Source organism: Penaeus monodon, chromosome 14, assembly GCF_015228065.2.
Source record: "Penaeus monodon isolate SGIC_2016 chromosome 14, NSTDA_Pmon_1, whole genome shotgun sequence".
NCBI classification, from domain to species: domain Eukaryota; kingdom Metazoa; phylum Arthropoda; class Malacostraca; order Decapoda; family Penaeidae; genus Penaeus; species Penaeus monodon.
This window is the reverse complement of record NC_051399.1, coordinates 9919024-9946249: the sequence shown is the minus strand read 5'-3', so window position 1 is coordinate 9946249 and position 27226 is coordinate 9919024. Positions and strand designations below refer to the sequence as shown.

The 27226-nt window shown below is 49.5% G+C and overlaps 1 protein-coding gene across 19 annotated transcripts in view; it reads left to right on the top strand.

The window, feature by feature from the left end:
- The window catches only part of LOC119580860 (fasciclin-2-like), a 160854-nt gene that overhangs the window by 18947 nt on the left and 114681 nt on the right, over positions 1-27226 (top strand). For 3 of the 19 annotated variants that reach the window (XM_037929055.1, XM_037929047.1, XM_037929035.1), the window contains exon 1: positions 6455-6565. The exons of 10 other annotated variants lie outside the window; for them this stretch is intronic. The gene's annotated coding sequence lies outside the window, so the exon portion shown is untranslated. Of the gene's footprint in view, positions 1-4930; positions 5070-6454; positions 6566-24184; positions 24210-27226 lie in introns of those variants that run through there. 6 more of the 19 variants (XM_037929049.1, XM_037929044.1, XM_037929056.1 and 3 more) reach the window with 5 other exon arrangements.

Sequence of the window (27226 nt, the reverse complement as noted above, 5' to 3'; positions counted from 1 at the left end):
TGAGGCTGTGATGTTTGGGATGCTGATGTGGCCTATTGTGAAGCTGGATATATGGTCATGTACTTAGAAATTGAGTGGCCTTTTCGTGTGTGTGTGTGTGTGTGTGTGTGTGTGTGTGTGTGTGTGTGTGTGTGTATGTGTGTGTGTGTGTTTCAGTGTGTTTCTGTGTGTTTCTCGTCGGTATAACTAGTTTTTTATTATTATCAAGAGCTCGGTTATATATACACCTTTTGGGTCATGTGTTCGTATGCGTGTGTGTGTGTATATACCGCTCTCTCATATTACGAACCAGTTTTTGGAGGCTACAGGGAGGAATAGTTATGTAAATGGAGAATAAATTTGAATAAATAGACAACACTTGTCGGCGTTGCTGTGTCGACGGTTACTATTTTATCTCGCTTTAGGCCATTAGTGCCCCGGGATCGACTGTAGTTTGCGTAATAGGATGAAGGGTATTGGACGAGGCTCCGCTGTTTACTGCCTAGCACACGCTTTTCCTGCTTTTGTCTTCCTTTAAGTTCTAGTGGTGGCTTTTTTTGCGGTGTGCGAGCAAAGGTGTTCGGCAAGGATGGATTTTGTTAAATTTTTTCTGTAATATCTTATGTACTCTGGTTCGCGTGTTCATGCAGACATGTTTGCGCTCTCTCTCTCTCTCTCTCTCTCTCTCTCTCTCTCTCTCTCTCTCTCTCTCTCTCTCTCTCTCTCTCTCTCTCTCTCCTCTCTCTTCTCTCCTCTCTCTCTTTCTTCTCTCTCTTCTTCTCTTCTCTTCTTTCTCTTCTCTCTCTTTCTCTCTCTCTTCTCTCTCTTCTCTCTCTTTCTCTCTCTCTTTCTCTCTCTCTCTCTCTCTCTCTCACTCTCTCCTCCTCCCTCCCTCCCTCCCTCCCTCCCTCCCTCCCTCCCTCCCTTTCTTTCCTTCCTTCTCTCCCTCTCTCCTCCCTCCTCCATCCCTCCTCTTTCTTCGTGTTCTGACCACCTGGAACCCGCCAATCCATCACCCACTCACTCTGCCAGCCCGAACTGTTAGCTCTCGAAGTGTGTTGACTCGTTTTTCTCGTTCGGCTGCTCGTCCTACAGGCATTCGAACGGCGCCCGCACGACCACGCTCCTTCGGGATCGTGTTCCGCCACGTGGCCCTCGCGGTGGGTCAAGGGCCAAGGGGGACTAGAAGGCCAGGGAGAAAATGAATGACTGGAATAAGAGAGAGGAGGAGGAGGAAGGAGAAAGAGAAAGAGGAGGAGAAAGAGAAAGAGGAGGAGAAAAAAGAGAAAGAGGAGGAGAAAGAGAAAGAGGGGAGGAGGAGAAAGAGGAGGAGAGGAGAAGGAGAAAGAGGAAGAGGGTGAGAACTGAGAGAGACTGGAAGACTGGGGCCGAAATGATCGTAATGGATTGCAATGGTCTCTCCTCCGAACGAAAGGAAATGAAGGCGAAGGACCCCCAAAGCACAGACCTTCTCGGGCAAGAGGAGTTGGGGTGGAAAGGAGTGGAGTAGGGGTGGGAGAGGGGTAGAATTAAGGGTATAGGTAGGGGTAAGGGTGTGGGTGGGGTTGGCATGAAGAGGGGGATGTCCCACCATACTGCACCCACGAGAACCTCTCCTCTCTCTCCCCTCCCTCCTCTCTCTACCCTCCCTCCCCTCTCTCCCCTCCCTCCCTCCCCCCCTGCCGCCCACGCTGGAATTGAAGCGTATTATTTCCGCGTTTGATTTAATAATGGGCGTTCAAGAGGATCTCTATTTTGGTATTTTATTCAATCAGCCGGCGACCCTTTGGCCGTGTGAAGGGTAAAGCACTCTTAATGCATGTTAGAAAAGCGTGATTTTAGCCGCGTTTGATAGTGCAGAAGGAGTGGGTGTTCGGTCGCTTGCACGCTCGGGGGAAAAAATGTGAGGTTGGTCTAAGTGGCGGGCACTTGGGCCGCCACCCACCCACACGCGTGCGCCCGCCCGCCCCGCCCGCAGCCCGACAGCAGTCGTAATCGAGGGTGATGAAGATGGGCGTGGGAACCTTCGTCTCACACCCGCGGCGATCATCTCCTGTTTCTCCTCCTCCTCCTCCTCCTCCTCCTCCTCCTCCTCCTCCTCCTCCTCCTCCCTTCTTCCCCCTAACTCCTTTGTTCTACTTTGTTCAGCTAGGTTTTCATCTTTTACTCTCATCATCCCTAATTTTTGCTGTTTTTGCTCCTACGATTACTCTATTCTCTCTTTATCCTCTTCCTCTTCCTCCTCCTCCTGTTCCTTCTCCCTCTCTTCCTCCCCCCCTCCTCCTCCTCCTCCTCCTCCTCCTCCTCCTCCTCCTCCTCCTCCTCCTCCTCCCCCCCCCATCACCTGCTCCCCCTTCTCTGCCTCCCCATCGCCTCTATCTATTATTTCCCCTTTCCCCTAGTCATTCTCCTTATCACCCTCTTCCCTGCTCCCTCTCTCCATCTTCCTTATCGGCGTTCTTCCATACGGCCGTCGCTTTATCTTGGATAATGTTCTGCCTTTCTCCTCCACTTCCCCCCTTCCTCTCCTTTGCTCTTACCTTTCCCTGTTCTTCTTCCTCCTCCACCCCGTCCTTCCTTTCACTCCTCCTCCTCCTCCTCCTCCTCCTCCTCCTCCTCCTCCTCCTCCTCCTCCTCCTCCTCCTCCTCCTCCTCCTCCTCCTCCTCCTCCTCCTCCTCCTCCTCCTCCTCCTCCCCCTCTTCCTCCTCCCCTCCTCCTCTCCTCCTCCTCCTCTTCTCCTTCCTCTCTCCTCCTCCTCCTATTTCTCCTTCTCCTCTTCCTCTTCCTATTCCTCCTACTCCCCCTACCCCTACTGCACCTACCCCTCCCTTCCCTGCTTCCAACCAGGGGGGGGGACTCGTGTTTGGTGCTCCATTATTCCCCGCTCTTGCGATTTTATCATAGGCCTAGTGATCATTGTTGTGAAAGGGAGGGGGAAAGGGGACAGGAAAGAGGCTGTGCGCTTCATTGGGAAGACATTTGCTCACTCTTGTGTTTATTGGGTGTTTGTCTTTTCCTTTTTCTGTCTTTCTGTGTTCTGGTTTTATTTTAATTGTGTTCTCTCCTCTCTTTTTTTTCTTCCTTTCCTCCTCTGCTCTCTGTCGTTCTTCCTCTCTCTCCCTCCTCCTCTCCTTCCTTCCTCTCCTTCTTCCCTCTCCTTCCCTTCCTCCCTCCTCCTTCTCCTTCCCCTCCTCCCTCTCCTTCCCCTTCTCCCCTCCTCCCTCTCCTCCCCTCCTCCCTCTCCTTCCCCTCCTCCCCCTCACTGCCTTAACCCCCCCCCCCATCTTCCACCTACGAACGGGTCTGTGCACAAGAGCGTGACGTGCCCGAGGGCCGTGCACCGTCTTCGAGGCAGGCTGAATTCGTGACTCTTTGAATGACCTCTCCTCACCCCTGCGTGACCTTTCCTCAAATACTTTGCTTACCCCCCACCCCCACCCCAAAACCGCACAGGTCACCCTCACCCCCCACCTCCTCCTTCCCTCCTCCCTCGATGTGAACATGTGCAGTTTACGCCCATCCTTTTCTCACGTGGCTGGCGGACGAGCGGAGGACGAGGACGAAATTTAGCGGCTGGGTTAAGGTGTCGGGTTGGGTGTCAGCTGACCCGCCCCGCGCAGGAGGGAGAAGCGCTCCGGGAGGTAGATGATGTGGCCAGAGTGGGAGAGGAGGAGGAGGAGAGGGAGAAGGATTAGGAGGGGGAAAAGGAGGAGGAGGAGAGGGTGATTACCGCGCCTAACTGCCAGAGCCTAACTGCCGGGCCATACAGTGGCATTGACGGATGGCATCGGTGTCAGGTTGTTTTGTTGTCGGGTGGCACTCCCTCACCCCCCACCCCCTCCAAGCGTGGGTGTCATTAGAGGTGCTTCGCCGCTGTCTACCAGGGTGATTACGTCGGACCGAGACGCTTGTTAAGTCATTACGGTGTGTATGCGTCGTTTGTCGTGATGGATTAATGAATCTCGTCAAGAAAAGGACTCCTAAAAGCTGTAGACGAGAGTGTGTGTTTGAGGGAGAGGAGGATGAGGATGAGGATGAGGATGATGAGGAGAAGGAGAAGGAGAAGGAGAAGGAGAAGGAGAAGGAGAAGGAGAAGGAGGAGGAGGAGGAGGAGGGTATTTCTCCTCAGTTGGTCCGCTCGATAACCTTTCTCTCCATCTGTATGTGAAAATTTAATGTGGCGTGGACTCTCCGCGGAGTTTTGTCGAGGGAGGATAAGTATTTGACGATTAACATTACCGGTTATCAAGTATACCTCTTCGAATGATGTTATTGCCCTTGCTAGAACTGTAGTATTATCTGTTCTATTTTTTTTTTTTTTTTTTTGATAGGTTAGGCCTACACATTTTTTTCTTAAATTTTGCTTGACTGTTCGTTGCTGGGTGGCGACCGCGGGTGTGCTGGCGGTGTTCCGGCCGCAACTCGATCCCCGAAACGTTCCGCGAGAATGGAGCAGATCCTCGCATGCAGATCTCGTGTGTCATTCACCAAGTAGGCATGGAGGGGGGGAAGCGGTGGGGGAGTGGAAAGTGGAGGAAGGGGTTGGGGCTGGGAGTGGGGGATGGGGGGCCGAAAGAGGGGAATCGGGAGGGGGGATGTCAGGTGTGTATGACGGGGGGAAGGGGGAGGGAGAGGGGTGTATGAAGTCGAGATTAGAAATTAAGGGGAGGCAGGGAGAAGTGAAGTGACCTCGGGGCGTTTCGTGCCGGGTTCCGCGAGCGAGTCTAATGCACGATTACACACTTCCGAGCCGAGTGACTTGTCGGCATTACAGACGAGCAGTTTCCTCGTCACTGACCAGATACTGAGTATTAAGGTATTTTCCTGAGTAAGAGACCAGCCGATACACCTCCAAATGCTTTATCTCCAGGTGACACATTGGCCTCGCTATCGGATAGGGGTGCTTACTCCTGTTATCAGCCGATAAGATTGTCCGATAAGCGATTACAAGTCGTGCGTCAGTGTGTTGGGTGTCTCAGTATCGCCTTCCTTTTGTGAGCTGTGTACACGCGTCTTGGGTGCATATACACACACAATATTTATAAATCGTCGGTTTTCGGTTTGTGTTGTGGCCGCGAGGAGTTCCAATGTAAGTTATGAGTGGGAGTTTGTGTTCATACGAGGGTTAATGTTAGTTTAAGCTCTTGTGTTGAAGTGGCCTGGGAACTGTGTTTTCGCTTCTTATCTGACGAATGGATAAAGAAAGTTCCCCAACTCCCGAACGGGGGCGGCAGTGCGTTTCACATCCTGTGCTCTGACCGTACCAATGACGATGAGTAAGATGAGTGAAAAAAGAGTCTCCCTGAGTCAGCATGAGGATGCAATGACATCCTTTTCCTAATGTGACGCGAGCCAAGTACGTATTATTGCGGACATAAAAAAAAAGAAAAGAATCCGAGGGTATAATTAGTGTTTGTGTTTGTTAGTTTACGAAAGCGAACGGCGTTACACTGGAAAGAAAATCCGTCTGTATCATACAGATATACTGTATATACCCCATGTCTCGCTATGTCATCTGGCATTTCAATAAACTCCCGTTGTGTTTAAGGGTTCTGTCCTAACCCATAAATATGAGTGAGATATAACATACACGATACGCTACTTTACAGATAATTTTTTCTTTGTACGACTCGGCCGATGATTGGAATGCTGATACTCCTTTCGTGCGGGTCAGAATGCCTGTCGTTTCTTTGGGCCTTTTTTGTCATATTTGTCATCTAACATGCGTCATTATCGGAACGCTAATGATGTCGTTTTTGACGTACTCGGAAAATAGGTAAATATATGGAGGAAGATCGATGTGACATTGGTTTGAAAAGACACGCGGTTGTTTATAAAATGACACAAGAATTTGATTCGGAAATGCAGCTTCCTGTCGTGTTTGTCGTAGAAGAAAAATGTGCGGCGATTAAGTCTCGAGAAGGAGGAATCGGTGATGACTCATGATTTTTCTCTTGAAAAGATTGAAAGAATAATAGGTGTTTGAAACGAGTAATGGTTGCGCACCCGTATGGCATGAGCGGTTGCGCCACGGGGGCAGTAAAAGACATTACAAATTGAGTCTTGTGTGTGTGATTCATATCCTGTTGGAGTGCGACGGGTTGACGGACACACTAACCCCCGCCCCACCCCCCCTCTCCCCTTCCCCCGACCCCTTTTCTCCTCCCTCTCCACCCCTCCCTTACTCGCTACCCACTCCTGCACCTTCACCTCTCGTCGCATAACCCTAACTTCCTACCACCTGCCCGTCCCCACACTCCTCCCCCTTCCCCTCGTCCACCTCCCCCTAACCCCGCACATCCCCTATCCCCATACCCCGTGCTCCACACATCCCCTCCCCCCCATACCCCTTGCTCCACACATCCCCTCCCCCCCTACCCCTTGCTCTACACATCCCCTCCCCCTTCCCCTCTCCCCCCATACCCTTTGCTCAACACATCCCCTCCCCCCCTACCCATTGCTCCACCCCCCTTCCCTCCCATAAGCCGAGCCCGTGCCCCTCAGTCTATCTCGGGAACAGCGTGCCAGAGGTCAGTGCCGAGTGTCTGTGTCCTGCGGTCTGCCAAAGTCCTTGCGGAGTACGAGGTGGGTGAGGTTGAAGGCTGTGGTGTGACCCCCCCCCCCCCGCAAGTGTGGTTGCGTGGTGGGGGTGGAATTTGTGATTTTGGTTCGATTTGTTAGATTGTTTGTGTGTGTTAGTGTAGGTGTTGAAGTCCGTGGTTGTTTGGTGTGTGAGGTGTTTTATATCTCAATGGCGTTTCATAATGCTTTAAAAGAGAAATGCACCTTGTCTATATTCATAATTACAGTTCATGTTATATATGCACGCACCCACACATCCACATATAACCTTAAACACACTCACAAAAGCGAAAATAAACACAATCTAAACAGGCGAATCACGTGCCCAGTTCTATATAAAGCAGGAACCGAGCCTGCAACCTGACCCCGGGACACGAGTGCAGGTGAGGTCTGAGCTTATAATAACACGCGGTGATAATGAATCGACAGCGAGTATTGGTGTCGGGCGAGTAGACTGAACGAGTGTGTGTGTAGGTGGTGGAGAGATGCACTCATTCACTCACTCACCCACTCACTCAAACAAAACCCACCCAACCACCACTCACCACTCACTCACTCACTCACTCACTCACTCACTCACTCACTCACTCACTCACTCACTCACTCACTCACTCACTCACTCACTCACTCACTCACTCACACACACACACACACACACACACACACACACACACCAAACGCACGCACGCACGCACTCACACACACTCACACACGCACGCACGCACACGCACGTCACTGAATGGAGGTTCCATTGAGAGGAGTCGAGGCTTTTGAGTGACTCGTTGGCTCGCCGAGGAGGTTTAGAGTACCTGGGGTGGGGGGGTGGGGGGGGTGTTACTTGTCTTTCTATCTCCTCAGCTTCTCTTTCTGTCTGCCTTTTCCTTTCTCCGTATCGTTTTTTTTTTTCTTTTTTTCTCTCTTGCTACATCTTTCTTCTCTTTCCACGTTTGCCTCTTTCTTTTCTCTCATATTTCTACTTCTCTGTTTCCTCCTCTTTGCCATTTCCTCCTCCCCCTTTCCCCTATTGCCTGTAACCTTTTCCTCGTACTTCTTTCCTTTCCCCTTTCCCTTTTCCCCCTCTTCCCTCTCTCCTTTTTCTTATTTCTCCCTTCCTCCCTTTCTCCTTAAGCTTACCCCTATTCCCTCCTCTTCTCCTGTTCCTTCTTTTCTGCTATTGTTATTATTTTTCTTAGTTTCTCTTCTACCCTTGTTTATCAGTTACTCTCAGTACCATCTTGTGGCCGTTACAGTCCACTAAAGAATTCGTTAGATGACTGACAAGAAATGGGAGAATCGACGGAGATTGGCAGAACAATCTCCCCTGTATCATTACAGCGTAAGATTCTTTTTTCTTGCTTTGTTCTTATCATATTTCTCATTCTGCTTTTCTTCTTTGTTTTCTTTTTTTTCTTCTCATTTTTTCATTCTCCTCCCTTTCTGTTTTCTCATTTTCTCATTCTTCTTCTTTCTCCGTTTCCTCGCTTCTTCTTCTTCTTCCTCCTCCTCCTCCTCTTCCTCCTCCTCCTCCTTCTCTCCTCCTCCTCCTACTCCTACTCCTACACCTACTCCTCCTCCTCCTCCTACTCCTCCTCCTACACCTACTCCTCCTCCTACTCCTCCTCCTCCTCCTCCTCCTCCTCCTCCTCCTCCCTCCTCTCCTCCTCCTCCTCCTCCTCCTCCTCCTACTCTCCTTGCTCCTCTCCTCCTGCGTCTTTCGTCCACTCTCTTTCTCTAATCATACTTCTATACTCCTCCTACTCTACTTAAAGTTCTTACTCCTCCTCCATCTCTCTCTCTCCCTCTCCTCTCCCTCCCCTCCTCCTCTCTCTTCCCTCCCTTCTTCTTCCCTCCTGCTCCTCCCTCCTCCTTCCCCCTTTCCTCTCCCCCCCTACCTCCCCCCTCCTTGCCCTCCCCCCTCCCTCCCCACATACCGAACCCAATAAAGGACACGAGGGTCAAACACTCCAGCCCCCTGCAGGGGGCACCGAATGCGGTGCTGACGCGAGTCCTCATTTTCCGTCGCGTCTATGCGCCCTGAGCGATCCCGGGGGGAGTGGGGAGGGGGGTTGGAGACCGGCTTTTCTGTCAGCCGTCGGGAAGGCTCTTGTGGTGTTGGGGAGCGATGAGGTTGGGGGGGAGAGAGGGTTACGGGAGGTGTCGGAGTCGGTGGAGATGGGGGGTATGAGTCATCGGGGTTTTTTTTATAGTTATGATTGTATTATGTGTATGTTTGTTTTGTTTTTAACGGTTGCCAACTACCCATTATCCTACTTCCCTGCCCCCCTCTTTCCGTGCCTCCCCCCCCCCTCCCTACCTCCCTCCTCCTTCGAAGCACAAATCCCTTTTCCGTCGTGACCACTACCCTGCTCTCTACTCCTCTCTGCAGGGAAAAAACAGCCGTGCAATCTCGGTGTCCTTCAGCGTGACAGTGTCTCACGGTGTAGGTTGCCTGACGACCCTGGGGGGGGAGGGGGGAAGGGGGGTTTAGTACCGGCTTTTCTGCTGCATGCACTCGCTCACGAAGGCTCTTGTGGTAGGAGGAGAAAAGAGGCGAAATGAGGAATGGATGAGAGGAGAGAGGAGAGAGCAAAGAGGGGTTGCATGACGATTGTGAGAAGAGTGAATCGGCATGCACTGGCCGGTGGAGAGGGGGGGGGGGAGATGATGAAGTCATCGGTCGTTCAGTTTTCTATAGGTTAGTGATTGTGTGTGTGTGTGTGTGTGTGTGTGTGTGTGTGTGTGTGTGTGTGTGTGTGTGTTTGTGTTTGTACGGTTTGTCCAAACAGACCCAGTTGAAAGAAGTTATTTCTCCTGTACCCCCCTCTCCGTGGCCTCCCCCCCCCCACCGTTCCTCTCCTTCGAAGCAACAAAATGACGTTTTTCGTGTGACCAGAACTACCTAGGCGTGTCTATCCTTCCCTGTCAGGGAACAAGCAGCTCGTGACATCTCGAGTTTCCTCAAACGCCGTGAACTTTCCGCCCTCCCTTTCCCCTTTCCCCTTCCCCCTTCCCCCCTTCTCCCCTTCTGAGTTACGACCTCCTCCCCTCCCCTCCCCTCGCCTCCCTTCCCCACCCTCTCTCATTCTTTTATTTTATATATTCCTCCTTTTTTTCTTGCGGCGAAAAAAGAAAAATCTAAAGTAAACAAATCTTAGGCTTCCATTGATGGCACTTAAGATAGTTTACCGAAATGTGATATCGCCAAAGAAAATATTTTCGTGATGAATGAATCGAGATGAAACTTAAAAAAAAAATAAAGGATAAACAAATCGATAGATAGATGAATTGATACATAAAAAAAAGAATGGAACTAAGAATAACGAAAGGGTAAACAAGTCGATAGACAGAGGAATCGATACATAAAGCAAATGAAACAGTATCGAACGGTCAAACAAATCGATAGACATATAAACAAGTAAATATAGTAAAAAATAAAAAAAAATGAGTTTGTGCGTCCCGCGATGATAAATGTTTACGATCTCCTTGTTGCGCAGTAATTGGTGGCACAGTGTCAATAGGCGTTTGGCAGGAGGCTTGGTGTTTGGCTCTTTTAATGTGGCCTTTGTGCTGCCGCCGTGTCTTGCAAACAGGCTTTAATTAAGGAGTTGTTAATGCGTTTTCTCCCCTCCCCCGCCAGCTTCGTTTTTTTTTCTGTTATTTGTTCTTCTTCTCTTCTTCTTCTTCTTCGTCTCCTCCTCTTCCTCTTCCTCTTCCTCTCCCTCTCCCTCTCCCTCTCCCTCTTCTTTTTCCTCTTATTCGCGTTTTCTTCCTTCAGTGACACGTAGCACCAAGAAATTGGAATTTGGAGAAGAGGGGAGAGAGGAAGGAGGGTGAAAGGGAGAGAGGAAAGGAAGTATAGGCAGAAGAGAAGGAGAAGGAAAATGAGAGTGAGGAAGGAGAAAGAGAAGAAGAAGAAAGAAGAAAGAAGAAGAGAAGAAGAAGAAGTAGAAGAAGAAGAAGAAGAAGAAGAAGAAGAAGAGAAGAAGAAGAAGAAGAAGAAGAAGAAGAAAGGGGAGGAGGCGGGGAATGGGCTTCTCAGAAATCAATTAAGTTCGCCATAATTCGCTCTGTAAACAAGCCTCAAGTCTCTCCTCAGCTCGATCTGCTCGTCTTGTTGCCTCCCGCGCTTGTTTGCTTGCTTTCTTTGCCTTGCTTTCTTCTCTCTCCTAATAACCGCAGTCGGTGGGGGTGGGGGGGGGGGGCGAGAGGAGGAGGAGGAGAGGGGGTCAGAGGAGGTCAGCGGTTGAATAATTTTTGGGAGTCGGTGGTTTGTGTATTTCCTCCCTTTCGTTGTTATGATTTTTATTTATTTATTTATTTATTTTATTTTTATTATCATTACTGTTATGTATTCATGATATGCTAGAATCCTATGAGGATTCCTTCGTGAAGAAAAGGAAGAAGAAGAATGAGTAGAAGAAGTAGAAGTAGAAGAAAAAAAAAACGATAATATAAAAACAGTGATCCTTAAAGATTTGACATGAGAGAGAGACCAAAAAAGAAAAAAAGAAAACGATACGGTAGTAACAGGGGCAGAAACTCGAGTTCCTTAAGGATTCGCTCGTGTTTTCGCCCCGCAAACCGGAGGAAATTGTCGGTTCGGAGAATGTTTCGGAAGCTTTTATTGCTCCCCTCTCTCCTTCCCCGCCTCCTCCCTCCCTCCCTCCCTCCCTCCCTCCCTCCCTCCCTCCCTCTTCCAGCGCCCAGATATCGGGTCTTGCGAGCAAACCGTGGGGTCGGGATCGGGAAAAGAAGGAGATTGCATACGCAGGCGGTCGGTTTTCTAGGTCGGAGATTGCCTTTTTGTTTGTTGTTATTGTTAATACTGTTGTTTTTGCTTATTTTGTAGATAATGTATTTTTTTTAGAGGGATTTATGTAGCTTACAGCCTTTTGGGAAAGGCCTGTGATTGTAGAATGTCTCGTTCCGTTGTTGAATTGCAATTGATGAGTGGGCGGTGGGCGGAGGCTGGGTTGGCTGGGTGTTCGGTGGGCGTTGCGTGGAAGAATGTGGCTTGAAGTTGGGCAAAGAGAAGGCGAATGGGCGGTGGGCATAGGGTGGGTTTAGGCTACTTGGAAGCACTTAGGCGTGAAGAGGGCGTGCAGGGGTGAATGGGCAATGGGTATGGGTAGGTGGGCGTGGCGGTACGTTGTATATTTGCCGATCGTGCAGAAAGGTAGATGGGCCGCGGGTGGTGGGCGTGCATGAGGGACGGATGTACGTTAAGCAGTGGGTGGGCGCCCTACAAGAAAGCGGATGGGCGATGGGTGGTCGGTGGGTGGGCAGAGGGTGGGCGGCAGGTAGGTTGGGTCAAGTGCCGGTCTCTTGAGGAGGGATAAAAGGGGTTCCTTGCCCTAGATTGTTATTAGAGGCGCTGCCTTTCTCCGGGATATCGATTCGGGCCGACCCTCTAGTACGGACGCAGTCTCACTCCTTTCCAAGGTGATCTTCCCCCTTTTCGTTCTCGGGGCTCTCATCATTGCTATCGTCGCCTTCCTCGCCGTCGTGCCATCTCTATCATCGTATTCAACACCACCACCACATCCCCACCACCACCATCATCATCACCATCATCCCCATCACCACCACCACCCATCATCATCATCATATCTTATCTTATCTTATCTTATCTTTACCATCATCATGTTATCTTTACCATCATCATCATCATCTTTACCATCGTATTCATAAACATCATGTCATATTTTTTACCCACTCTGGTAGGTTTCCCCCCCCTTTCTTGCCTTTGTATATTAGCTTTTATTTATAGACATACCACCTCCACCCCCACCTCTACTCTCTTCCCTCTCAAAAAAGAAAAAGAAAAAAAAAAAAAATTCTGCCCTTGACTATTCACTGTGAGCGAGCATCTCCTTAACTGTATTTACGATCGATTCATAGACTAGCGATATTTTTAAAGCGGACCGGCATCCTCCCCTCTCCCTTCTACATTGCTTCCTCCCTTCTCCCTCCTTCCCTCCCCTTGTCCCTCCTTCCTTCCCTCCCCTTCTCCCTCCTTCCCTCCTCCCCCCCCTTCGTCCGTCCGTGGCAAACATTCCCTCCTCCCTCATAAGGGCGAACGGCACCTCCGTCCATGAGGCAGAGGTCATCTCATAAACGAACCAAAGAGGGGATGGCTGTATATCTCCTAAGAGGGGAAGGACCTCATATTCTTTGCATGGCCGCCGCTCTTCTTGTCTAGGAATGGAAATGGGGTTGGGGAGGGAGGTTGGGAGGGGTTTATGGGGGAGTGGTGGGGAAGGAGGAGGGACCATCGCCGTCTGGTTCAGCGTGGAGGAGGATGGTTGGGACTATGACTAGCCATGGCAGACGTCCCTCCCATCCTACTCATTCTGCCTCCCTAACTCTGTATCTAACCTCTCTCTCTCTCTCTCTCTCTCTCTCTCTCTCTCTCTCTCTCTCTCTCTCTCTCTCTCTCTCTCTCTCTCTCTCTCTCTCTCTCTCTCTCTCTTTCTCTCTTTCTCTTTCTCTCTTTCTTTCTCTTTCATTTTCTCTCTCTTTCTCTTTCTCTTTCTCTTTTCTTTCTCTTCTATCTCTCTTCCTCTCACATCCTCTCTCTTCCTCTTTCCCCCCTCCATCTTCCTCTTCCCCTTTCCTGCTCTTTTGTGAAACGAAACCTCGCTACAGTATCAGGCGACGAACGCTCAAATCCAAAGACGTTTCTAGTCTACACACCTTTAACCTTTAGAAAAAAAACTGTTGTTATTAGACTCTTTCCTTAATAACGCTAAAAGACTCGTTACTGTTAAGAGCCGAGTATTCCACGGGCGACCCCCCCCCCCTCTCCTCTCCTCTGCTCTCCTACTCCCGCCTCGTGTCTCCTCTGTTCTTCCTCTTCTCTCTCTCCGCTGTTCTTACTCTCCTTCCCTGTCCCACCTTCCTCCCATTTTGTATCTCTTACCCCCTCCTTGTTAATGTATTCAACCCTCACACCACCTCAAAGACGTACTCTGTTCCCTCTTTGTTCTTGTTTTCAACCCCCTCCACCTTGGCATTCATCCTCGCCCCCCCCCCCCCTCATGTTCTTGATCTCAACTCCTCCTTCTCGGTGTTCATGCGCTTATCCCCGCCTTCTCCCCCCCCCCCCCACCCCTATTTCCATCTTCTCTACGCCCCATTTCTATTCCCCTGCCCTCCCCTGTTCTTTCCCTTTACCCCCTAGTTCCTTTCCTCGCTACTCCCCAATTCTTCCCCCGCTACCCCCATATTCTTCCCCCGCTACCCCCCAATTCTTCCCCCGCTACCCCCCAATTCTTCCCCCGCTACCCCTAGTTCTCCTTCTCCTACCCCCCCCCTCCCCCCAGCCCCATGAGGCTAAATTCCTGCACGGGTTTAGGTACGTCGTCCTCTCGTGTCCCATTTAGGGGGAGATCTACAGCTTAATAAAGATCGCGTTATTAACATCCCCCCTTGTCGCGTGCCCGCCTCTCTCTCGTCTTTCATCTCTCTTCGCTTTCTCTCTCTCCCTCTCTATCTGTATTTATCCATCTGTTTTTCTCTTTATCTTTCATTCACGCTCTCCTTCTTTCTCTTTTTTCTTTCTTTCTTTCTTTCACCCACGCTCTGTCGCTCCCTTTCTCTCACTCTGGATCTTTCTTTTCGTTTCGTTCTCTTTCTTTTGAATTCCTCGGGCGTAACCATCGACATTATTCTTTCTGATTTCTTATTATGCCTGCGTTATCATATGATGGGGGGGGGGGTGGAAGGGAGACATTTGGTTGAAGGGAAAGGGAGGAAGGGAAGAGAATCCGTTCTCTCGTTCTCCTCCTCCCTTCCTTCTTCTTATCCCCCCTCCTCCTCTTTTTTTCCTTCTTTTCCTCCTTTTCCCTTTCTTCATCATCTTCTTCTTCTTCATCTTCATCTTCTTCTTCATCATCTTCTTCATCATCTTCTTCTTCATCTTCTTCTTCATCATCTTCTTCTTCTTCATCTTCTTCTTCTTCTCCCCCCTTCTCCCCGCCCCCTCCTCCTCCCCTTCTCCCTCCTCCTCGCCATCCTTCCCCTCTCTCGTCTCCTCGCCATTCTCCTTTTTCCCCTTCTCCTCCTTCTCCTTCTCTTTTTCTTCCCCTTCCTCCTTCTCCTCGTACGAAAATCTCAGAAAAAGGCGGACGAAGTCAGGAGAACCTTCTTTTCTTTTTCTCTCCTTTCCCCTTTTTCTTCGGCGAGTCTTAAGTGGGAGGGTATTAGGAACTTCGGAAAAGGAAAATTGATATCCGGCGGTCGGGAGAGTGATGAATGGCCGGTTCAGATCACGGATGCTGCAGGATAAACTTTTCTTTTTTTTTAACTCTTTTCCTTTTGTTTTGATTTCTTTATTGGGGGGGGGGGTAGGGGAGGGGAGGTCTATGTTTTATTAGCGTTGGTGGGCGGTTTAGGCTTTTGTATATTACGTTTGTCTCTTTTTTTTTTGGCGAGAATTAGTGAATTGGGAACAGGAAGATTTGGGGAATGAATATATATATCCAAAGAGTAAAGTTGCAGGGTGAAATTGCTTATTGCTGGTCTCTCTCTATCTCTTTTTTTTTTACTCCTTTGCTTCTTCCTTATTTCCATCTCTCTCTCTTCTCTTATTTTCTTTTCCTCCCTCTGCTCCTCCTCCTCCCTCCCTCTATACTCACGCCTCCCCCTCTACCCCACCCACGCTCCTACCTCCTTACCCTTTCTCTCTTCCGAAAGGATTACCTCTCTCTTTTGACCCCTCTCCCTCCCTCCCCTTCTCCCCCTCTTCCTTCCCCATCTCTCTTCTCTCCCTCTCCCTTCTCCCCCTCTTCCTTCCCCATCTCTTCTCTCCCTCTCCCTTTTCCCTCTCCCTTCTTTTCCTCCCCTTCTCCTCCCTTCTTTCTCCCTTCTCTATCCCTCCCCCGTCCTTCCTCCCTTCCTTCCTCCCCCGAAGCCCGCTTATATTTCCCACACTGTCCTGGAAGACCTAGTGGTGCCCCCGCGGAAGGGAAGTGATGCTTGCTTGCATCCTGCTTGCGGTTGCGTACTCGCCTCCCGCCTTCACCTTCTCTCCCCTCTCCTCCCCTTCTCTAGCCTACCCTCCCCTTCTCTAGCCTACCCTCCTCTTCTCTTCTCAATTCCCCTTCTCTAGCCTCCCCTCCCCTTCCCTCCCCTCCTCTCCCCTCCCCTCCCTACCCTTCCTTCCCTCCTCTCCCCTTCCTTCTTCTTTTTCCTGTCATATCGACCTTGCCGCCTTTTTTCTTTTGTTTTCTCCCCCTACTCTTTCACCGCCATTTTTTTTCGTCGTTCTTCTCTTGTTTCTCCCCTTGCCACCCCTTTTTTTCGTATTTCCTTACCTCTCCCCCACCTTCACCACCACCCACCACCACCATCTCTTCCTCTACCACCATTTCTCCTCCACCTCCGCATCTTCTTCCTCCTCCTAAGCCTCCTCCTTCTCCTAATCTTCTTCCTCCTCCTCCTCCTCCTCCTCCTCCTCCTCCTCCTCCTCCTCCTCCTCCTCCTCCTCTTTCTCCTCCTCCTCCTCCTCTTCTCTTTCTCCTCCTCCTCCTCCTCCTCCTCCTCTTTCTCCTCCTCCTCCTCTTTGTCCTCCTCCTCCTCCTCCTCCTCTTTCTCCTCCTCCTCCTCCTCTTTCTCCTCCTCCTCCTCCTCCTCCTCATCTTTCTCCTCCTCCTCCTCCTCATCTTTCTCCTCCTCCTCCTCCTCCTCTTTTCTCCTCCTCCTCCTCCTCTTCCTCTTTCTCCTCCTTTTCCTCCTCCTCCTCTATCTCCTCCTTTTCCTCCTCCTCCTTGCGCTAAAGGGATAAGTTGATGAGGTTGAGTCATCCTCCTCTTTTGTCTTTTTGCGTCCAGGTTGCGCTTCAGTGAATAGGCGAGAGGGGAATAAGGAGGCGGACAAACATACAGACTTACAGAAACGCAGAAAGACATGCAGATCGACAGAAAGGCGAATGGGTGAACAGACAGGCAGACAGACAGACAGACAGACAGACAAATAGACTGAGACAGACAGACAAATAGACTGAGACAGACAGACAAATAGACTGAGACAGACAGACAAATAGACTGAGACAGACAGACAAATAGACTGACACAGACAGACAAATAGACTGACACAGACAGACAAATAGACTGACACAGACAGACAAATAGACCGACAGACACAGACAGACAAATAGACCGACAGACACAGACAGACAAATAGACCGACAGACACAGACAGACAAATAGACCGACAGACACAGACAGAAATAGACCGACAGACACAGACAGAAATAGACACAGACACAGACTTACGAGAGAGAGAGGGAAGGAAAGAAAGAAAGCCAAATCGCCTGGCAGAGAAACGTAATAAAGCCGGGGATCCCGAGGGTGTTATTGTTGGAAAGGAGCGAAGAAATCGACGTCCTCGGCCCCCGTCTAGCGCCCTGAAAGGTTAATCAACTCGAAGAAGTTTTCTTTCCCCTGCAATTTCCCCGCCGACGTGGCACTGGCCCTTCGATGCCACTCGCTCGCCCTTTGCTCGCCCGCCTCCGCCCGTGCTCCGCGGGTCAGGGTGCTAGCTTTTTTAAGGTGCCATTTCAGCGTGCCATTTGAGAGGGCCTGTTTCTTTTTTAAGGGTGCCATTTCAGCGTGTCGGGTTATTAGGGTGCCATATTAGGGCGCTGGCTTTTTGGAGTATCATTTCAGGGTGTCAGTTTATTAGGGTGCCATCTGAGGATATCTGCTCAGGGTGCCAACTTATTGGGCTGTTGGCTTGAGAGTGCCAGCTCTGTGTGCTAGGTTAGGATAGGTTATGTCCAGTGCCTCTTTATAAACCTCCAGGGAGAGGGGTAGAGAGGGAGTTTTTTTGCTTGTTTGTGTGTTTGTGCGGTTGTTTGTTTGAATTTTGCGTTTCTTGTTTGTGTGGGATGCTCTGTCTTAAGATAAGTTATAAAGAGGAGGATCTAGAAAGCGAAGATAGATAAATGTCACGAAAAAGAGAAGCATGGGAGTATTAGAAACGAACGGGGAAGAGGGAGAGAGGCCGAAAGGAAGTGCTTTAAAGGGAGTTGGACAATAAGAAAGGGAAGATAGGAAGGGGAGGAGATTGATGAGATGAGGAGAGGGAAAAGATTAAGACGTAATAACCTCTTGATTGTAGAGGATGATTTGCATATGTTGTGCTGCATATAGAGAGAGAATGGGAGAAAGGGGATAGGAAATGGTTTAAGAGAAAGAGGGTGGAAGAGATCAAGACAGAGACAGGGAGAGGGAGGGAGGGAGAGTGAGAGTGAGAAAGAAAAAGAGAGACAAATTGGGGAGAGAGAGAGAGACAGAGAGAAAAAAATAGAGAAAGAGGAAAAAAAGAGAAGGAAAGAGAGACAGAGACAGAGACGGAAAGAGAGAGAGAAAGAGAGACAGAGAATGCCTCACCACTCCAGCATTGGACCCCCACTCCCCTCCCCGGCATTACGATATTAGCTTTATATCTCCCCCGACGGGATTTCTCTTATCTCTTATCTCGGGGGGGGGGGTAAAAAAAAGTAAAAGGGAATCTAAAAAAGCAGGGAAAGAAAGGAATGGTGGGAGATAGCGCGCAGCTGCGTAAAACGAAACGGGGGGGGGGGTGAGTAATTAAGTAAACCCAGGTGATGAAAGGGTTATGTAAGGAGGGGAAAGTGAATGAGAGTAAAGAAATATGAGAAGGACGCCATTCATGAGCGAAAGAGAGAGAGAGAGAGAGAGAGAGAGAGAGAGAGAGAGAGAGAGAGAGAGAGAGAGAGAGAGGAGAGAGGAGGAAAGAGATGGTAAAAGAAGAATAGTGAGGAGAGAGAGGGAAAGAAAGGGAAAGGAGGAATAGAGAACAGGAGAGGAGAGAGGAGAGGGAGATAGGGGAGAAGAGGGAGTTTTCTGCGCGTGCGTGCATGGAGGAAGCCCCAACTCTGATAACGGTAATGTGCAGAGAGATACCGGTATGATAAAAATACGATGCGAAAAAAGGGGGTAATAACGAAGGGAAGGGGGGATAGAATATTGAATGGGGTAAAGGGGGAGGGATGTAATGAGAGAGGGAGGGGGGATGGAAAGGGATATTAGGGGAGGGGGGGGGGTAATGACGGCGGAAACTTTTATGGAAAGTGGTCGGGGGTGAGGGATGGGAAATACCGAATTTTGCATTTCCTTGACACCAGGCTTGGCGGCCGAAGGAGTTGTGATCACGGTGTTGTGATATCACGAGTTTCTCTCTCTCTCTCTCTCTCTCTCTCTCTCTCTCTCTCTCTCTCTCTCTCTCTCTCTCTCTCTCTCTCTCTCTCTCTCTCTCTCTCTCTCTCCTCTCTCTCTCCTCTCCCTCTCCCTCTCTCCCCCTCTCCCTCTCCCTCTCCTCCTCCCATCTCCTCCTTCTTCTCCCTCCTCCATCTCCTCGCTGGCGCTAGCGTGAGTGGGCGCAGGTCAATGGAGTGCCTGTGTGGTGGCATCAGGATGTGATGGTTTATCTCCCTCCCCCAACACGACCGCCATTGTCCTTCCCATCACGAGCGGGTTGGCACCTCTCCTCCACGCCCCGCGGCCCTCACGGTGGTCCTAGGGAGTGTGGATGGAGTGCCAGTGCCGCCGGCCATTCTCCTTGTCCCTCCCTCTTGGTTTGTTTACCTTTGTCAGTGCCTCGACCTTGCTCTGTCCTGTGGGTTTGCCTTTTGAGTTGTTATTTGTGATAGGATCAAGAAAAATCCCGAGGAAGGAAGAATAAAATCCTAGAAAAGTGACTGGGGAGGAAGGTAAGAAAACGTCAGTGAAAGGACAGAAGTATTAGTTTCGAAGACGGAAAAGCGATGATGCCATCTTGGAGTCAAGTAGATCCTGACTTATCTGTTATATATATATATATAATATATAATTATTTTGTCTTCTTTGTTTATTATTGTGTGTGTGTTGTTGTTGTGTTTGTTTTGTTGTTTGTGTAGGCGTGGCGTATCGTGTGCTGGAGACAGGTGGCAGGAGCAGATTTTATTTCGCGACAATAACGCGATTATGTCTTGGCGTGCCTGATTTGTATATATTACAGATGATATCATGTTAATAGTATTTAGAAAGATTAAGAAAGGGGGGGGGTAGGGATGGGGTTGGTATTTTTTAAAATGGGAGTGAAAGTACAGACGATGATTTCCCTTCCCTTCCCCGCCTCCATCAGTTGGTGTCGTGGGCGGGCTGTGTGACGGAGGGATGTTCTTATGGGTTGGTTAAAAGGGGAATTGTAATGGTGATTATGGTGTGAGGCTTGGTGGTTTTGTGTGGTGATGAGTAGGCAATGTGTGTCTACTCTTTCGTTCTTACCGAGGGGGGTGTTGCGAGCAGGTGTGTGGGGTCTTTAAAGATTATGTGTTTGTACTGGTGGTGTTGTGATAGATTATGGCAAATTGCTAATAATCGCAGAAGGTAAAAAAATAAATATGTAGGGGTTCTTAAAATTGATCTTCCTCACATACGGTATATCCCACGCCTCGCCGTCTCCTTCCCTCAACGGCTATCCACGCATTTTTACTTTTGTCTCTTTTCCTTTCCTTTTCGTCTCCTATCTTCGTTTCCTATCCCTTCCCTTCCTCTTCCTCGCTTCGCACTCCTCATTTCTGTTACCCTTTTCTTTCCTCTTATTCCCTGTTCTCCTTTCGTCTCCCTATGCTCTTGTTCTATCTCTCCTTACCCTCTCCCAATTCTCCTTATCTCCCTTCCTCAACTTACCCTTCCTCCTTCTTCCTCCTATACCCCCACACGCTCTGTACCTTCCGTATGCCCCTTTTCCCCTAACCTTCCCCGCTTTCCAGTTCCGTCCTTCGCTCACCTTCCGTTCCCTCGCTCCCCTCTCCTCGCCTCCTCCTCTCCCTCCCACCTCTATCTCCTCTCGCGCCCTTCTCCCTCTCTTCCTCTCCCTCGCTTCCCTCTCTCCCTCGCGCTCTCTTTCTCTCTCCCCTCTCTCTCTCTCTCTCCCTCGCGCTCTCTCTCTCTCCCTCGCGTCCTCTCTCTCTCCCTCGCGTCCTCTCTCTCTCCCTCGCGTCCTCTCTCTCTCTCCCTCGCGTCCTCTCTCTCTCCCTCGCGTCCTCTCTCTCTCCCTCGCGGCCTCTCTCTCTCTCTCGCGCCCTCTCTCTCTCGTTCGATCCGTGGGTTTGGAGGGCCCTCGGCACGGTATCCTGTCGTGTGAGCTTGGGATGTAGTTATTATTGTTATCATTTAATTGTTCACTTTTATTTGTCCCTTTCTCTGGTTTTCGTTTTTTTTTTTTTCTTTCTTTCTTTAAATGTTTTTTTTTTATGTATGTGTCTGTTTGATTGCTTACATTGTGTTTCTGTCTACTTCCATTCTGCATTTCCTCTCTCGCATGTTCTTTTCTCTCCTTCTCCCTTGCTTTCCCTTCCCTGCCTTCCTCCCTCCCTCCCTCCCTCTCCCTCCCTCCCTCCCTCCCTCCCTCCCTCCCTCCCCTTCCCTGTCTTCCTTCCCCCTTCCCGGCCCCCTTCATTTCTTCCACCCTCCCTCCACTTTTTCTCCCTCCCTTTCCTCCCCTCCATTTTCCTCTCTCTCCCGTGTCCTACCTTCTTCCTTCCCCTTCCTTGTCCTCATTCTCGCTCCCCCCTCCCTCACCTCATTAATTCAGTTCATTCCACATTCGTCATTTTTATCCGTTTAGCATTTTTTATCCTTACTGTTCACCCTTGAACAGCTTTCATCAATTCTCTTTAGTCTTCCTACTTCGTAAACATTTTTTTTACTGTCAGTGTAATTTAGGCGCGCGCGCACGCACGCACACACACACACACACACACACACACACACACACACACACACACACACACACACACACACACACACACACACTCTCTCTCTCTCTCTCTCTCTCTCTCTCTCTCTCTCTCTCTCTCTCTCTCTCTCTCTCTCTCTCTCTCTCTCTCTCTCTCTCTCTCTCTCTCTCTCTTATATTCTCCACTTCACTTATCCCTCGTCTTTAAGCTCTCCCTGTTTACTCATTATCTTCCCTTGTTTCATTAGTGCGCGCTAATTACTCTATTGGCGAGGGTACTGTTTGCAATTAACCTATTCGTCCGCCAGAGTTGCTTGGAGATCAATTGACTCCTTCTCCCATCTCCCCTTCTTCGTGTTGCATTCTTCTCCCTACTCTTTCTCCTTTCTTGCTTTCTTCCTCCCCTTCATCCCATTTGCTTTCTTCTCCCTTTACCTCTTCCTTTCTCCCTTTCCTCCTCCCCTCCTCTTTCCCCCCCACCTCTTTCCTCGTATTTTACATCCTTCCCCACCTTCCTGTTCCTTCCCTCCTCCTCTTTCTCCCCCACCCCCCAAAAAAAAAAAAAAAAAAAAATATATATATATTATATTTATTTTTATTCATTCATAACACATCTTATCTTTGTTCCTATCCCGTTTCCTTTGACTCCGTTTCCTGCCTTTATTGCACCGAATATTGGCCACTTTGCACATTTCGCTGCATCGCTTCCTAACGTATCGCGTGCGTTACCTACCCGCGCCCTTCCCCCACCTCCTCCGCCGGGCCCTTTGCAAACCCGGGGCGTGCATGTTTATGTGTGCAGCAATGTCCGGGTGGCCACATGTTGCATGTTGCGGATTTTGCATTCTTGGTGGTTGTCCTGCTGGGGATGGGATGTGTGTGTGTGTGCAGGGTAGCCATTCTTTCTCTTGTTTTTTCTATGTTCCTTCTCTCTCTCCCTCTCTCTCTCTTGTTTTCTATGTTCCTTCTCTCTCTCTCTCTCTCTCTCTCTCTCTCTCTCTCTCTCTCTCTCTCTCTCTCTCTCTCTCTCTCTCTCTCTCTCTCCTCCAATCTTTCTTCCTTCCTTCCCACCTTCCCTGCCCCTTTATGTATCCGTGCTTCAACGTATCTCCGAGGAGGAGCAAGGGTGGCAGAGGCGGTTCAATTGCCAACCGCGTCTTTTGAGCGTGAAATGAAGCCAGCATGACTCGCCTTGTCGCCCTGTGTCATGTTCTTGTCAGTGGCATATTAGCCTGTGCGAGGGTTCTCAGTCTCGCGCAGTTTCTATTCATGACTTGGGTCATCGTAGCGGATGTGCATGTATGCATGAGCTGTGCATGCTCAGTGATGGACTTTTTGATAGTCATGATGACTTGTTTGGCTTTGTTGGTTCGCTCTCGTTTGCAATGCTGGTCTGGAGTAAGACGTGCCGGCTGAAAGAGGCTTCTTGCACCTCCTAATTCGTAGTGGCACTTCCTGGAGACGCTTTCTTTTAGGCCATTTGCTCAGTCGTAAAGTAGTTGTGGAGACAACTCTAACTGTGGAAAACACGTGCGCGAACACACGCACGTACGCGCACGAACACAGTTGATGTGCACCATGAAAACGACGGAGGCAGCGGCCGGCATGGCGACTGCTGACCTCTTGTTTGGCGGGCGTGAAGAGGATGGCGACGGCCGCCCCCCTAAGCCGCGCGTCGATCAGCGCGGGCGTGAAGATGTTTCGCAGACGCCAAGGACGCTGAGGCCTGTAAATAAGCTCCTCCATTGGCCGTATCACGAGCCGCCGCGCCGTGTGGCCCCGTAATGTATGCCGGAGCATGCCTCGCGCCTCGCCCGCTGCGAGCAATGACTCCGGGAGCGAGTTCCGTGTGTTACGCTTATAGGAAAGAGAGTTTGATATAGCGGCGGCCTCCGAGGGCTTGAGCGGGTGCAGGCTTCTTTTAAAAGCCTCGGAACTTTTGGAGAACGTGGGGGGCGGAGCTAAAGTGCCATCCGTCGTTCTCTACGGAGAATCGCTCGCGATATGTTCGATTTTTGTCAATTTTTTGACTTTGTTTTCTCTCATCTTGATCAAGTATGTGTGTATGCTGCATACATGTGCGCGCCGTCAGTATCGGTTAACAACGTAATCAAAACAATTTTTTCTCGCCCCCGTTTCGTATTGGTTTGTTAATTGGGCGATGGACATACGTTCAGTGAGCGGGCCATCGCTCTCGGGACAACCTCATGGGATTCTCAGCCCTTGGCTGTGGGAGCAGAAGGACTAAAGTGGCACGCTGTGTGTTCGTGTGACGCGCCGAAAAAAAACAGCTGATCACGAGTTGTTTTTCCTTCCTCCTTGCTCGAGAACGGTTGGTCAGCTCCTTTTTATGCGCTTACTCATTCAGTTGCTTCGTCCTCCTTCCTCCTCTTCTCCCCCTCCCCCTTGTCATCTGAGGTCTGACCTCTCTTAACCTCTATTGACCTTTGCATTTGTGTTTTGCTTCGCGCGACATTTGAGAGTCGGTTAGATTAGGGTAGACTTCGCTATTTTCGTGTCCTTTACGTTGTATAGACTGTATGTTTGACTGGAATGTTATCTGATATAAAATTTGTTTGTGGCAGTGTTATCAACTGATGATAAAACTAATCATATCCAAAATCAGCGTAGATACATTATTTATCTGTTTATCCTCTTGTTATTATCATCATCATCATTATTATCATCGCTATTATAACCACCATTACTATTATTCTTAGTATCATTACTTACAAATGTAGCCTTTGAATGCATTACATGATGCATTACCTCTATAAACACTAACGTCCATTTTTTCTTTGTCCACAGGTACGTGTCGATGTTACCGCAGTTGTCATAGTAACGCATATCATCGGAATTGATAGTCAGTCAGCTGTTAGAGCCGTGACGAATTCAGGTAAATATTTCTGAGAACTTGAAGGCTGTTATTTTTCGCGAGGATAGAGGGAAGGGTTAGTTTGTATATCGGAAAGGAGGGAAATGTGCAGTGTAGCGTTTATTGCGATAACGGAAGCTTTCGTACAAGTTTTGGTTTTAAAGTGATTGTATGGGAAAAAATAAAAGGTACAAAATCATGGACTTGGTTAGTAAATTGGTAGTACAGATCACATTTGTCAGAAAAAAAAGATAGAAATTAGCTTTTATAAGGAAATTAGCTTTTATAAGGAACCTCTCAGTAATCTTGAAAGTCTCGGAGGTCGACGGCGAAAACGACAACAGTGATAGTACTAATAAATGAAAAGTGAAAACAAAAACTTCGCAAACGGCGCGAACAGAAGGCACCATTTTCGCCATTCGCACAAAGTTCTCGCGATTTCCCTCCGTGTAATTAAAAGCGCTCCGGAGGGATAACGGTCACAGCGGAATGTTCCAGAACCCTTATCCTCGGCGCCTGCAACCGCCCATCGCGATTCTAGCGTCGGTATGTCGATGTCGCGTAATATCGGGTAATTGAGATCGTCTCGAAGAGGGAGGGGAGGGGGGGCCGCCGCCGTCATAAGCCATATGTGTGTAACCTCTGCTTAACCATGTGGCCGGCGGGCGGTCGTTAATGAAACCGTTAACAGGCGAACGGTCGTGATGTTGTGCTGTTATTGGCTGGGTGGGGGAGGAGGAGGGGAAGGTAGGGGGGAGGGGAACGATTTGGGAAGTGGTCGTTATATGGAGCAAAGTGTTTGTGCGTGTTGTGTTATGGCCCGGCCTGCGTCATCTTGTTTGCCTTTTTTGTCTTCATTTTTTTTCTGGCACCCGCATTCTCCACGCGCGCGCGCGCAACCAACCACACACACACACACACACACACACACACACACACACACACACACACACACACACACACACACACACACACACACTCTCTCTCTCTCTCTCTCTCTCTCTCTCTCTCTCTCTCCTCTCTCTCTCTCTCTCTCTCTCTCTCCTCTCTCTCTCTCTCTCTCTCTCTCTCTCTCTCTCTCTCTCTCTCTCTCATTCTCTCTTCTCTTCTCCTTTCCTACCTTCCCTTCCCTTCCCTTCTATCCTCTCCTCTAAATCTCTTCTCCCTCTCTTTTTCTCTTCTTTCGCTCCCCCTGCTATCCATGCCTTTATCCCCCTTTCCCCCTATTGGCATAGATGTACGGTACCCTTGCTTTCCCCTCTTCCCGTAACAACCCTTCATCAGTCCCTCTCCCTTTTTCCTCAAGGGAGTAGCAGATTGGAGGCACGGGGGGGGGGGGGGGAGAAGGGCGGGGCGGGGGGATTAACAGGGTCGTCAGAAAAGGGTGAGGGACAGAGGGGGGCATAGTTGGGGGGGGATGGACATACCCGGGGGAATTTTAAGGTTGGGGACAAGGTATGAGAGGGAGGGTATGGAGAAGATAACGAAGGGGGGAAGGAGGGTAAAGGGGAAATAGGAAAGAGGGGAGCGAGAGAGGCAGAGGAGAAGAGGCAGAGGGAAAGGAGCCGGTGAGAAGGAAATATGAAGAGAATGGAGTGACATGAGAGGAGATAGGAGGAGAAACAGGAATGATAGAAAAGGAAATGAAAAGGGAACCAATGAGAGGAAAGTGAGGGAGAATGAGAAAGAAAGAGAGGGAAATAACAGAGAAGGAAAAACAAGAAAAGGAAGAAAACGAGATTATGAAACAGTAAGAGAGAGAACAGAGTGAGAAAAAGAAACACGAAAAAGGGAAAGAAAGAAGTAAAAAATACAATTTTAGGCAAATAAAGAAATCAGCAACGAAAATGGAACAAATACGACAATAGAAATGTGAATGTGTGCATGTGTATGTATGTATGTATGTGGGTGCGTACGTGCGTGTGCCCCGCCTGCGCGCCTGTTCCTGAATGTGCATAGTCCATAAAAGCGCCATTATAATCACATGCAGACAGCTGAATAAGCCGGCGCAATGGGAGCCCAATAACCCACTTGAAGTACAGTGGCTTGTTGACTTAATTGTTGTAAACAGGACAGAGCGTACGGCGGAGCGTGGGCTGGAGGGGGGGGGGGTAAGAGAAGAGGGTAGAAGGGGAGGGAAGAAGAGGGAGGTGGGGAGGGGTAGGGGAAAGTGCAGAAGGGTAAGGGTAGGGGAAGAAGGAAGGGATTGGGGTAGGAGAAGGGGTATAAGGTAGAGGAAAGGGGTTTGGGGTAGGGGAAAGTGGGGAAAGTTAAGGGGATAGGTAAAGAGTAGGGGAATGGGGAGGGGGGAGAAAGGGGTTGAGTTGCTAGGAGACCAAACTTTAGAGAGACAATGTCATCGGTTAATTGTGGACCCGGAGAGAGGAAGTGGCATCTGGTAGCTTCGGTATTCGGGAATGTGTCGATTGGAATGGGTAGGGGGTAGAGACAAAGGGAGGGGGGGAGAAAGGGGGGAGGTGAGTGAGAGAGAGTGAGAGTGAGAGAGAAAGGGAATATGAGAAGAGGGCAAGAGAAGGGAATACATCTCATTAGTAGCATCGGCACACAATAATTTCTGTCCCCACTTCTCTCTCTCTCTCTCTCTCTCTCTCTCTCTCTCTCTCTCTCCCTCTCTCTCTCTCTCTCTCTCTCTCACTCACTCTCTTCTCTCTCTCTCTCTCTCTCTCACTCACATATGTTTGACGCAGCTGTGGTGGCAGGTTTTTGCGTCTATTTATTATGCAGGAGGCAAGTAGTTGGAGAAGGTAGGCCGATTCTTTGTTTTTCCTTTTCTCTCTTTTTGTTTGTATTTGTTTTTCTCTAGTCTTCTTTCCTATGTCTGCTTTTTTTTCCGTCTTCGCTTCGTTTTTTTCTTTTTCTCTTCTTCTCTTTTCGTATTTTTCTGTCTCTCTCTCTCTCTCTCTCTTCTCCTCGCTCCTCTCATATTCTCTCTCTCTCTCTCTCTCTCTCTCTCTCTCTCTCTCTCTCTCTCTCTTTCTCTCACATTCTCTCTATCTCTCTCTCTCTCCTTCGCTCTC